Below are 14,365 nucleotides of genomic sequence, written 5' to 3'. Positions count from 1 at the left end.
ACTGCCTATCAGGTAGCTAGTTATGTTGATGTGGTCTCCACACTGCCTATCAGGTAGCTACAGTAGTTATGTTGATGTGGTCTCCACACTGCCTATCAGGTAGCTACAGTAGTTATGTTGATGTGGTCCCCACACTGCCTATCAGGTAGCTACAATAGTTATATTGATGTGGTCCCCACACTGCCTATCAGGTAGCTAGTTATGTTGATGTGGTCTCCACACTGCCTATCAGGTAGCTACAGTAGTTATGTTGATGTAGTCCCCACACTACCTATCAGGTAGCTACATTAGTTATGTTGATGTGGTCTCCACACTGCCTATCTGGTAGCTAGTTATGTTGATGTGGTCCCCACACTGCCTACCAGGTAGCTAGTTATGTTGATGTGGTCTCCACACTGCCTATCAGGTAGCTACAGTAGTTATGTTGATGTGGTCCCCACACTGCCTATCAGGTAGCTACAGTAGTTATGTTGATGGGGTCTCCACACTGCCTATCAGGTAGCTACAGTAGTTATATTGATGTGGTCCCCACACTGCCTATCAGGTAGCTACAGTAGTTATGTTGATGTGGTCTCCACACTGCCTATCAGGCAGCTAGTTATGTTGATGTGGTCCCCACACTGCCTATCAGGTAGCTACAGTAGTTATGTTGATGTGGTCTCCACACTGCCTATTAGGCAGCTACAGTAGCTATGTTGATGTGGTCTCCACACTGCCTATCAGGCAGCTAGTTATGTTGATGTGGTCCCAGCACTGCCTATCAGGTAGCTACAGTAGTTATGTTGATGTGGTCTCCACACTGCCTATCAGGTAGCTACAGTAGTTATGTTGATGTGGTCTCCACACTGCCTATCAGGCAGCTAGTTATGTTGATGTGGTCCCCGCACTGCCTATCAGGTAGCTACAGTAGTTTTGTTGATGTGGTCTCCACCCTGCCTATCAGGTAGCTAGTTATGTTGATGTGGTCTCCACACTGCCTATCAGGCAGCTAGTTATGTTGATGTGGTCCCCGCACTGCCTATCAGGTAGCTACAGTAGTTATGTTGATGTGGTCCCCACACTGCCTATCAGGTAGCTACAGTAGTTATTTTGATGTGGTCTCCACACTGTCTATCAGGTAGCTAGTTATGTTGATGTGGTCTCCACACTGCCTATCAGGTAGCTACAGTAGTTAAATTGATGTGGTCTCCACATTGCCTATCAGGTAGCTACAGTAACTATGTTGATGTGGTCCCCACACTGCCTATCAGGTAGCTACAGTAGTTATATTGATGTGGTCCCCACACTGCCTATCAGGTAGCTAGTTATGTTGATGTGGTCTCCACACTGCCTATCAGGTAGCTACAGTAGTTATGTTGATGTAGTCCCCACACTACCTATCAGGTAGCTACATTAGTTATGTTGATGTGGTCTCCACACTGCCTATCAGGTAGCAACAGTAGTTATGTTGATGTGGTCCCCACACTGCCAATCAGGTAGATACAGTAGTTATGTTGATGTGGTCCCCACACTGCCTATCAGGTAGCTAGTTATGTTGATGTGATCTCCACACTGCCTATCAGGTAGCTACAGTAGTTATGTTGATGTGGTCCCCACACTGCCTATCAGTTAACTAGTTATGTTGATGTGGTCTCCACACTGCCTATCAGGTAGCTACAGTAGTTATGTTGATGTGGTCTCCACACTGCCTATCAGGTAGCTAGAGTAGTTATGTTGATGTGGTCTCCACACTGCCTATCAGGTAGCTACGGTAGTTATGTTGATGTGGTCTCCACACTGCCTATCAGGTAGCTACAGTAGTTATGTTGATGTGGTCTCCACACTGCCTATCAGGTAGCTACAGTAGTTATGTTGATGTGGTCTCCACACTGCCTATCAGGTAGCTACAGCAGTTATGTTGATGTGGTCTCCACACTGCCTATCAGGCAGCTAGTTATGTTGATGTGGTCCCCGCACTGCCTATCAGGTAGCTACAGTAGTTATGTTGATGTGGTCCCCACACTGCCTATCAGGTAGATACAGTAGTTTTGTTGATGTGGTCTCCAACCTGCATATCAGGTAGCTACAGTAGTTATGTTGATGTGGTCTCCACACTGCCTATCAGGTAGCTAGTTATGATGATGTGGTCTCCACACTGCCTATCAGGTAGCTACAGTAGTTATGTTGATGTGGTCCCCACACTGCCTATCAGGTAGCTACAATAGTTATAATGATGTGGTTCCCACACTGCCTACCAGGTAGCTAGTTATGTTGATGTGGTCTCCACACTGCCTATCAGGTAGCTACAGTAGTTATGTGATGTGGTCCCCACACTGCCTATCAGGTAGCTACAGTAGTTATGTTGATGTGGTCCCCACACTGCCTATCAGGTAGCTACAGTAGTTATGTTGATGGGGTCTCCACACTGCCTATCAGGTACCTAGTTATATTGATGTGGTCCCCACACTGCCTATCAGGTAGCTACAGAAGTTATGTTGATGTGGTCTCCACACTGCCTATCAGGTAGCTACAGTAGTTATGTTGATGTGGTCTCCACACTGCCTATCAGGCAGCTAGTTATGTTGATGTGGTCCCAGCACTGCCTATCAGGTAGCTACAGTAGTTATGTTGATGAGGTCCCCACACTGCCTATCAGGTAGATACAGTAGTTTTGTTGATGTGGTCTCCACCCTGCCTATCAGGTAGCTACAGTAGTTATGTTGATGTGGTCTCCACACTGCCTATCAGGTAGCTAGTTATGTTGATGTGGTCTCCACACTGCCTATCAGGTAGCTACAGTAGTTATGTTGATGTGGTCTCCACACTGCCTATCAGGTAGCTACAATAGTTATATTGATGTGGTCCCCACACTGCCTATCAGGTAGCTAGTTATGTTGATGTGGTCTCCACACTGCCTATCAGGTAGCTACAGTAGTTATGTTGATGTAGTCCCCACACTACCTATCAGGTAGCTACATTAGTTATGTTGATGTGGTCTCCACACTGCCTATCTGGTAGCTAGTTATGTTGATGTGGTCCCCACACTGCCTACCAGGTAGCTAGTTATGTTGATGTGGTCTCCACACTGCCTATCAGGTAGCTACAGTAGTTATGTTGATGTGGTCCCCACACTGCCTATCAGGTAGCTACAGTAGTTATGTTGATGGGGTCTCCACACTGCCTATCAGGTAGCTACAGTAGTTATATTGATGTGGTCCCCACACTGCCTATCAGGTAGCTACAGTAGTTATGTTGATGTGGTCTCCACACTGCCTATCAGGCAGCTAGTTATGTTGATGTGGTCCCCACACTGCCTATCAGGTAGCTACAGTAGTTATGTTGATGTGGTCTCCACACTGCCTATTAGGCAGCTACAGTAGCTATGTTGATGTGGTCTCCACACTGCCTATCAGGCAGCTAGTTATGTTGATGTGGTCCCAGCACTGCCTATCAGGTAGCTACAGTAGTTATGTTGATGTGGTCTCCACACTGCCTATCAGGTAGCTACAGTAGTTATGTTGATGTGGTCTCCACACTGCCTATCAGGCAGCTAGTTATGTTGATGTGGTCCCCGCACTGCCTATCAGGTAGCTACAGTAGTTTTGTTGATGTGGTCTCCACCCTGCCTATCAGGTAGCTAGTTATGTTGATGTGGTCTCCACACTGCCTATCAGGCAGCTAGTTATGTTGATGTGGTCCCCGCACTGCCTATCAGGTAGCTACAGTAGTTATGTTGATGTGGTCCCCACACTGCCTATCAGGTAGCTACAGTAGTTATTTTGATGTGGTCTCCACACTGTCTATCAGGTAGCTAGTTATGTTGATGTGGTCTCCACACTGCCTATCAGGTAGCTACAGTAGTTAAATTGATGTGGTCTCCACATTGCCTATCAGGTAGCTACAGTAACTATGTTGATGTGGTCCCCACACTGCCTATCAGGTAGCTACAGTAGTTATATTGATGTGGTCCCCACACTGCCTATCAGGTAGCTAGTTATGTTGATGTGGTCTCCACACTGCCTATCAGGTAGCTACAGTAGTTATGTTGATGTAGTCCCCACACTACCTATCAGGTAGCTACATTAGTTATGTTGATGTGGTCTCCACACTGCCTATCAGGTAGCAACAGTAGTTATGTTGATGTGGTCCCCACACTGCCAATCAGGTAGATACAGTAGTTATGTTGATGTGGTCCCCACACTGCCTATCAGGTAGCTAGTTATGTTGATGTGATCTCCACACTGCCTATCAGGTAGCTACAGTAGTTATGTTGATGTGGTCCCCACACTGCCTATCAGTTAACTAGTTATGTTGATGTGGTCTCCACACTGCCTATCAGGTAGCTACAGTAGTTATGTTGATGTGGTCTCCACACTGCCTATCAGGTAGCTAGAGTAGTTATGTTGATGTGGTCTCCACACTGCCTATCAGGTAGCTACGGTAGTTATGTTGATGTGGTCTCCACACTGCCTATCAGGTAGCTACAGTAGTTATGTTGATGTGGTCTCCACACTGCCTATCAGGTAGCTACAGTAGTTATGTTGATGTGGTCTCCACACTGCCTATCAGGTAGCTACAGCAGTTATGTTGATGTGGTCTCCACACTGCCTATCAGGCAGCTAGTTATGTTGATGCGGTCCCCGCACTGCCTATCAGGTAGCTACAGTAGTTATGTTGATGTGGTCCCCACACTGCCTATCAGGTAGATACAGTAGTTTTGTTGATGTGGTCTCCAACCTGCCTATCAGGTAGCTACAGTAGTTATGTTGATGTGGTCTCCACACTGCCTATCAGGTAGCTAGTTATGATGATGTGGTCTCCACACTGCCTATCAGGTAGCTACAGTAGTTATGTTGATGTGGTCCCCACACTGCCTATCAGGTAGCTACAATAGTTATAATGATGTGGTTCCCACACTGCCTACCAGGTAGCTAGTTATGTTGATGTGGTCTCCACACTGCCTATCAGGTAGCTACAGTAGTTATGTGATGTGGTCCCCACACTGCCTATCAGGTAGCTACAGTAGTTATGTTGATGTGGTCCCCACACTGCCTATCAGGTAGCTACAGTAGTTATGTTGATGGGGTCTCCACACTGCCTATCAGGTACCTAGTTATATTGATGTGGTCCCCACACTGCCTATCAGGTAGCTACAGAAGTTATGTTGATGTGGTCTCCACACTGCCTATCAGGTAGCTACAGTAGTTATGTTGATGTGGTCTCCACACTGCCTATCAGGCAGCTAGTTATGTTGATGTGGTCCCAGCACTGCCTATCAGGTAGCTACAGTAGTTATGTTGATGAGGTCCCCACACTGCCTATCAGGTAGATACAGTAGTTTTGTTGATGTGGTCTCCACCCTGCCTATCAGGTAGCTACAGTAGTTATGTTGATGTGGTCTCCACACTGCCTATCAGGTAGCTAGTTATGTTGATGTGGTCTCCACACTGCCTATCAGGTAGCTACAGTAGTTATGTTGATGTGGTCTCCACACTGCCTATCAGGTAGCTACAATAGTTATGTTGATGTGGTCTCCACACTGCCTATCAGGTAGCTACAGTAGTTATGTTGATGTAGTCCCCACACTGCCTATCAGGTAGCTACAGTAGTTATGTTGATGTGGTCTCCACACTGCCTATCAGGTAGCTACAGTAGTTATGTTGATGTGGTCTCCACACTGCCTATCAGGTAGCTACAGCAGTTATGTTGATGTGGTCTCCACACTGCCTATCAGGCAGCTAGTTATGTTGATGTGGTCCCCGCACTGCCTATCAGGTAGCTACAGTAGTTATGTTGATGTGGTCCCCACACTGCCTATCAGGTAGATACAGTAGTTTTGTTGATGTGGTCTCCAACCTGCCTATCAGGTAGCTACAGTAGTTATGTTGATGTGGTCTCCACACTGCCTATCAGGTAGCTAGTTATGATGATGTGGTCTCCACACTGCCTATCAGGTAGCTACAGTAGTTATGTTGATGTGGTCCCCACACTGCCTATCAGGTAGCTACAATAGTTATAATGATGTGGTTCCCACACTGCCTACCAGGTAGCTAGTTATGTTGATGTGGTCTCCACACTGCCTATCAGGTAGCTACAGTAGTTATGTGATGTGGTCCCCACACTGCCTATCAGGTAGCTACAGTAGTTATGTTGATGTGGTCCCCACACTGCCTATCAGGTAGCTACAGTAGTTATGTTGATGGGGTCTCCACACTGCCTATCAGGTACCTAGTTATATTGATGTGGTCCCCACACTGCCTATCAGGTAGCTACAGAAGTTATGTTGATGTGGTCTCCACACTGCCTATCAGGTAGCTACAGTAGTTATGTTGATGTGGTCTCCACACTGCCTATCAGGCAGCTAGTTATGTTGATGTGGTCCCAGCACTGCCTATCAGGTAGCTACAGTAGTTATGTTGATGAGGTCCCCACACTGCCTATCAGGTAGATACAGTAGTTTTGTTGATGTGGTCTCCACCCTGCCTATCAGGTAGCTACAGTAGTTATGTTGATGTGGTCTCCACACTGCCTATCAGGTAGCTACAATAGTTATGTTGATGTGGTCTCCACACTGCCTATCAGGTAGCTACAGTAGTTATGTTGATGTAGTCCCCACACTGCCTATCAGGTAGCTACAGTAGTTATGTTGATGTGGTCTCCACACTGCCTATCAGGTAGCTACAGTAGTTATGTTGATGTGGTCTCCACACTGCCTATCAGGCAGCTAGTTATGTTGATGTGGTCCCCGCACTGCCTATCAGGTAGCTACAGTAGTTATGTTGATGTGGTCCCCACACTGCCTATCAGGTAGATACAGTAGTTTTGTTGATGTGGTCTCCACCCTGCCTATCAGGTAGCTACAGTAGTTATGTTGATGTGGTCCCCACACTGCCTATCAGGTAGCTAGTTATGTTGATGTGGTCTCCACACTGCCTATCTGGTAGCTACAGTAGTTATGTTGATGTAGTCCCCACACTACCTCTCAGGTAGCTACATTAGTTATGTTGATGTGGTCTCCACACTGCCTATCAGGTAGCTAGTTATGTTGATGTGGTTCCCACACTGCCTACCAGGTAGCTAGTTATGTTGATGTGGTCTCCACACTGCCTATCAGGTAGCTACAGTAGTTATGTGATGTAGTCCCCACACTGCCTATCAGGTAGCTACAGTAGTTATGTTGATGTGGTCCCCACACTGCCTATCAGGTAGCTACATTAGTTATGTTGATGGGGTCTCCACACTGCCTATCAGGTAGCTAGTTATATTGATGTGGTCCCCACACTGCCTATCAGGTAGCTACAGAAGTTATGTTGATGTGGTCTCCACACTGCCTATCAGGCAGCTAGTTATGTTGATGTGGTCCCAGCACTGCCTATCAGGTAGCTACAGTAGTTATGTTGATGTGGTCCCCACACTGCCTATCAGGTAGCTAGTTATGTTGATGTGGTCTCCACACTGCCTATCTGGTAGCTACAGTAGTTATGTTGATGTAGTCCCCACACTACCTATCAGGTAGCTACATTAGTTATGTTGATGTGGTCTCCACACTGCCTATCAGGTAGCTAGTTATGTTGATGTGGTTCCCACACTGCCTACCAGGTAGCTAGTTATGTTGATGTGGTCTCCACACTGCCTATCAGGTAGCTACAGTAGTTATGTGATGTGGTCCCCACCCTGCCTATCAGGTAGCTACAGTAGTTATGTTGATGTGGTCCCCACACTGCCTATCAGGTAGCTACATTAGTTATGTTGATGGGGTCTCCACACTGCCTATCAGGCAGCTAGTTATGTTGATGTGGTCCCCGCACTTCCTATCAGGTAGCTACAGTAGTTATGTTGATGTGGTCCCCACACTGCCTATCAGGTAGATACAGTAGTTTTGTTGATGTGGTCTCCACCCTGCCTATCAGGTAGCTACAGTAGTTATGTTGATGTGGTCTCCACACTGCCTATCAGGCAGCTAGTTATGTTGATGTGGTCCCAACACTGCCTATCAGGTAGCTACAGTAGTTATGTTGTAGAGGTCCCCACACTGCCTATCAGGTAGATACAGTAGTTTTGTTGATGTGGTCTCCACCCTGCCTATCAGGTAGCTACAGTAGTTATGTTGATGTGGTCTCCACACTGCCTATCAGGTAGCTAGTTATGTTGATGTGGTCTCCACACTGCCTATCAGGTAGCTACAGTAGTTATGTTGATGTGGTCTCCACACTGCCTATCAGGTAGCTACAGTAGTTATGTTGATGTGGTCCCCACACTGCCTATCAGGTAGCTACAATAGTTATATTGATGTGGTCCCCACACTGCCTATCAGGTAGCTAGTTATGTTGATGTGGTCTCCACACTGCCTATCAGGTAGCTACAGTAGTTATGTTGATGTAGTCCCCACACTACCTATCAGGTAGCTACATTAGTTATGTTGATGTGGTCTCCACACTGCCTATCTGGTAGCTAGTTATGTTGATGTGGTCCCCACACTGCCTACCAGGTAGCTAGTTATGTTGATGTGGTCTCCACACTGCCTATCAGGTAGCTACAGTAGTTATGTTGATGTGGTCCCCACACTGCCTATCAGGTAGCTACAGTAGTTATGTTGATGGGGTCTCCACACTGCCTATCAGGTAGCTACAGTAGTTATATTGATGTGGTCCCCACACTGCCTATCAGGTAGCTACAGTAGTTATGTTGATGTGGTCTCCACACTGCCTATCAGGCAGCTAGTTATGTTGATGTGGTCCCCACACTGCCTATCAGGTAGCTACAGTAGTTATGTTGATGTGGTCTCCACACTGCCTATTAGGCAGCTACAGTAGCTATGTTGATGTGGTCTCCACACTGCCTATCAGGCAGCTAGTTATGTTGATGTGGTCCCAGCACTGCCTATCAGGTAGCTACAGTAGTTATGTTGATGTGGTCTCCACACTGCCTATCAGGTAGCTACAGTAGTTATGTTGATGTGGTCTCCACACTGCCTATCAGGCAGCTAGTTATGTTGATGTGGTCCCCGCACTGCCTATCAGGTAGCTACAGTAGTTTTGTTGATGTGGTCTCCACCCTGCCTATCAGGTAGCTAGTTATGTTGATGTGGTCTCCACACTGCCTATCAGGCAGCTAGTTATGTTGATGTGGTCCCCGCACTGCCTATCAGGTAGCTACAGTAGTTATGTTGATGTGGTCCCCACACTGCCTATCAGGTAGCTACAGTAGTTATTTTGATGTGGTCTCCACACTGTCTATCAGGTAGCTAGTTATGTTGATGTGGTCTCCACACTGCCTATCAGGTAGCTACAGTAGTTAAATTGATGTGGTCTCCACATTGCCTATCAGGTAGCTACAGTAACTATGTTGATGTGGTCCCCACACTGCCTATCAGGTAGCTACAGTAGTTATATTGATGTGGTCCCCACACTGCCTATCAGGTAGCTAGTTATGTTGATGTGGTCTCCACACTGCCTATCAGGTAGCTACAGTAGTTATGTTGATGTAGTCCCCACACTACCTATCAGGTAGCTACATTAGTTATGTTGATGTGGTCTCCACACTGCCTATCAGGTAGCAACAGTAGTTATGTTGATGTGGTCCCCACACTGCCAATCAGGTAGATACAGTAGTTATGTTGATGTGGTCCCCACACTGCCTATCAGGTAGCTAGTTATGTTGATGTGATCTCCACACTGCCTATCAGGTAGCTACAGTAGTTATGTTGATGTGGTCCCCACACTGCCTATCAGTTAACTAGTTATGTTGATGTGGTCTCCACACTGCCTATCAGGTAGCTACAGTAGTTATGTTGATGTGGTCTCCACACTGCCTATCAGGTAGCTAGAGTAGTTATGTTGATGTGGTCTCCACACTGCCTATCAGGTAGCTACGGTAGTTATGTTGATGTGGTCTCCACACTGCCTATCAGGTAGCTACAGTAGTTATGTTGATGTGGTCTCCACACTGCCTATCAGGTAGCTACAGTAGTTATGTTGATGTGGTCTCCACACTGCCTATCAGGTAGCTACAGCAGTTATGTTGATGTGGTCTCCACACTGCCTATCAGGCAGCTAGTTATGTTGATGTGGTCCCCGCACTGCCTATCAGGTAGCTACAGTAGTTATGTTGATGTGGTCCCCACACTGCCTATCAGGTAGATACAGTAGTTTTGTTGATGTGGTCTCCAACCTGCATATCAGGTAGCTACAGTAGTTATGTTGATGTGGTCTCCACACTGCCTATCAGGTAGCTAGTTATGATGATGTGGTCTCCACACTGCCTATCAGGTAGCTACAGTAGTTATGTTGATGTGGTCCCCACACTGCCTATCAGGTAGCTACAATAGTTATAATGATGTGGTTCCCACACTGCCTACCAGGTAGCTAGTTATGTTGATGTGGTCTCCACACTGCCTATCAGGTAGCTACAGTAGTTATGTGATGTGGTCCCCACACTGCCTATCAGGTAGCTACAGTAGTTATGTTGATGTGGTCCCCACACTGCCTATCAGGTAGCTACAGTAGTTATGTTGATGGGGTCTCCACACTGCCTATCAGGTACCTAGTTATATTGATGTGGTCCCCACACTGCCTATCAGGTAGCTACAGAAGTTATGTTGATGTGGTCTCCACACTGCCTATCAGGTAGCTACAGTAGTTATGTTGATGTGGTCTCCACACTGCCTATCAGGCAGCTAGTTATGTTGATGTGGTCCCAGCACTGCCTATCAGGTAGCTACAGTAGTTATGTTGATGAGGTCCCCACACTGCCTATCAGGTAGATACAGTAGTTTTGTTGATGTGGTCTCCACCCTGCCTATCAGGTAGCTACAGTAGTTATGTTGATGTGGTCTCCACACTGCCTATCAGGTAGCTAGTTATGTTGATGTGGTCTCCACACTGCCTATCAGGTAGCTACAGTAGTTATGTTGATGTGGTCTCCACACTGCCTATCAGGTAGCTACAATAGTTATATTGATGTGGTCCCCACACTGCCTATCAGGTAGCTAGTTATGTTGATGTGGTCTCCACACTGCCTATCAGGTAGCTACAGTAGTTATGTTGATGTAGTCCCCACACTACCTATCAGGTAGCTACATTAGTTATGTTGATGTGGTCTCCACACTGCCTATCTGGTAGCTAGTTATGTTGATGTGGTCCCCACACTGCCTACCAGGTAGCTAGTTATGTTGATGTGGTCTCCACACTGCCTATCAGGTAGCTACAGTAGTTATGTTGATGTGGTCCCCACACTGCCTATCAGGTAGCTACAGTAGTTATGTTGATGGGGTCTCCACACTGCCTATCAGGTAGCTACAGTAGTTATATTGATGTGGTCCCCACACTGCCTATCAGGTAGCTACAGTAGTTATGTTGATGTGGTCTCCACACTGCCTATCAGGCAGCTAGTTATGTTGATGTGGTCCCCACACTGCCTATCAGGTAGCTACAGTAGTTATGTTGATGTGGTCTCCACACTGCCTATTAGGCAGCTACAGTAGCTATGTTGATGTGGTCTCCACACTGCCTATCAGGCAGCTAGTTATGTTGATGTGGTCCCAGCACTGCCTATCAGGTAGCTACAGTAGTTATGTTGATGTGGTCTCCACACTGCCTATCAGGTAGCTACAGTAGTTATGTTGATGTGGTCTCCACACTGCCTATCAGGCAGCTAGTTATGTTGATGTGGTCCCCGCACTGCCTATCAGGTAGCTACAGTAGTTTTGTTGATGTGGTCTCCACCCTGCCTATCAGGTAGCTAGTTATGTTGATGTGGTCTCCACACTGCCTATCAGGCAGCTAGTTATGTTGATGTGGTCCCCGCACTGCCTATCAGGTAGCTACAGTAGTTATGTTGATGTGGTCCCCACACTGCCTATCAGGTAGCTACAGTAGTTATTTTGATGTGGTCTCCACACTGTCTATCAGGTAGCTAGTTATGTTGATGTGGTCTCCACACTGCCTATCAGGTAGCTACAGTAGTTAAATTGATGTGGTCTCCACATTGCCTATCAGGTAGCTACAGTAACTATGTTGATGTGGTCCCCACACTGCCTATCAGGTAGCTACAGTAGTTATATTGATGTGGTCCCCACACTGCCTATCAGGTAGCTAGTTATGTTGATGTGGTCTCCACACTGCCTATCAGGTAGCTACAGTAGTTATGTTGATGTAGTCCCCACACTACCTATCAGGTAGCTACATTAGTTATGTTGATGTGGTCTCCACACTGCCTATCAGGTAGCAACAGTAGTTATGTTGATGTGGTCCCCACACTGCCAATCAGGTAGATACAGTAGTTATGTTGATGTGGTCCCCACACTGCCTATCAGGTAGCTAGTTATGTTGATGTGATCTCCACACTGCCTATCAGGTAGCTACAGTAGTTATGTTGATGTGGTCCCCACACTGCCTATCAGTTAACTAGTTATGTTGATGTGGTCTCCACACTGCCTATCAGGTAGCTACAGTAGTTATGTTGATGTGGTCTCCACACTGCCTATCAGGTAGCTAGAGTAGTTATGTTGATGTGGTCTCCACACTGCCTATCAGGTAGCTACGGTAGTTATGTTGATGTGGTCTCCACACTGCCTATCAGGTAGCTACAGTAGTTATGTTGATGTGGTCTCCACACTGCCTATCAGGTAGCTACAGTAGTTATGTTGATGTGGTCTCCACACTGCCTATCAGGTAGCTACAGCAGTTATGTTGATGTGGTCTCCACACTGCCTATCAGGCAGCTAGTTATGTTGATGCGGTCCCCGCACTGCCTATCAGGTAGCTACAGTAGTTATGTTGATGTGGTCCCCACACTGCCTATCAGGTAGATACAGTAGTTTTGTTGATGTGGTCTCCAACCTGCCTATCAGGTAGCTACAGTAGTTATGTTGATGTGGTCTCCACACTGCCTATCAGGTAGCTAGTTATGATGATGTGGTCTCCACACTGCCTATCAGGTAGCTACAGTAGTTATGTTGATGTGGTCCCCACACTGCCTATCAGGTAGCTACAATAGTTATAATGATGTGGTTCCCACACTGCCTACCAGGTAGCTAGTTATGTTGATGTGGTCTCCACACTGCCTATCAGGTAGCTACAGTAGTTATGTGATGTGGTCCCCACACTGCCTATCAGGTAGCTACAGTAGTTATGTTGATGTGGTCCCCACACTGCCTATCAGGTAGCTACAGTAGTTATGTTGATGGGGTCTCCACACTGCCTATCAGGTACCTAGTTATATTGATGTGGTCCCCACACTGCCTATCAGGTAGCTACAGAAGTTATGTTGATGTGGTCTCCACACTGCCTATCAGGTAGCTACAGTAGTTATGTTGATGTGGTCTCCACACTGCCTATCAGGCAGCTAGTTATGTTGATGTGGTCCCAGCACTGCCTATCAGGTAGCTACAGTAGTTATGTTGATGAGGTCCCCACACTGCCTATCAGGTAGATACAGTAGTTTTGTTGATGTGGTCTCCACCCTGCCTATCAGGTAGCTACAGTAGTTATGTTGATGTGGTCTCCACACTGCCTATCAGGTAGCTAGTTATGTTGATGTGGTCTCCACACTGCCTATCAGGTAGCTACAGTAGTTATGTTGATGTGGTCTCCACACTGCCTATCAGGTAGCTACAATAGTTATGTTGATGTGGTCTCCACACTGCCTATCAGGTAGCTACAGTAGTTATGTTGATGTAGTCCCCACACTGCCTATCAGGTAGCTACAGTAGTTATGTTGATGTGGTCTCCACACTGCCTATCAGGTAGCTACAGTAGTTATGTTGATGTGGTCTCCACACTGCCTATCAGGTAGCTACAGCAGTTATGTTGATGTGGTCTCCACACTGCCTATCAGGCAGCTAGTTATGTTGATGTGGTCCCCGCACTGCCTATCAGGTAGCTACAGTAGTTATGTTGATGTGGTCCCCACACTGCCTATCAGGTAGATACAGTAGTTTTGTTGATGTGGTCTCCAACCTGCCTATCAGGTAGCTACAGTAGTTATGTTGATGTGGTCTCCACACTGCCTATCAGGTAGCTAGTTATGATGATGTGGTCTCCACACTGCCTATCAGGTAGCTACAGTAGTTATGTTGATGTGGTCCCCACACTGCCTATCAGGTAGCTACAATAGTTATAATGATGTGGTTCCCACACTGCCTACCAGGTAGCTAGTTATGTTGATGTGGTCTCCACACTGCCTATCAGGTAGCTACAGTAGTTATGTGATGTGGTCCCCACACTGCCTATCAGGTAGCTACAGTAGTTATGTTGATGTGGTCCCCACACTGCCTATCAGGTAGCTACAGTAGTTATGTTGATGGGGTCTCCACACTGCCTATCAGGTACCTAGTTATATTGATGTGGTCCCCACACTGCCTATCAGGTAGCTACAGAAGTTATGT

At 46.6% G+C, this 14,365-nt stretch overlaps 1 protein-coding gene across 1 annotated transcript in view; it reads left to right on the top strand.

The window, feature by feature from the left end:
* The window catches only part of galnt16 (UDP-N-acetyl-alpha-D-galactosamine:polypeptide N-acetylgalactosaminyltransferase 16), a 397,157-nt gene that overhangs the window by 200,487 nt on the left and 182,305 nt on the right, over positions 1-14,365 (top strand). The window lies entirely within an intron of this gene.

This window comes from Salmo salar, chromosome 09 (assembly GCF_965601325.2).
Source record: "Salmo salar chromosome 09, fSalSal1, whole genome shotgun sequence".
Lineage (NCBI taxonomy): Eukaryota > Metazoa > Chordata > Actinopteri > Salmoniformes > Salmonidae > Salmo > Salmo salar.
The sequence above is the reverse complement of the archived record's forward strand: the minus strand, read 5'-3'. Positions and strand labels throughout refer to the sequence as shown.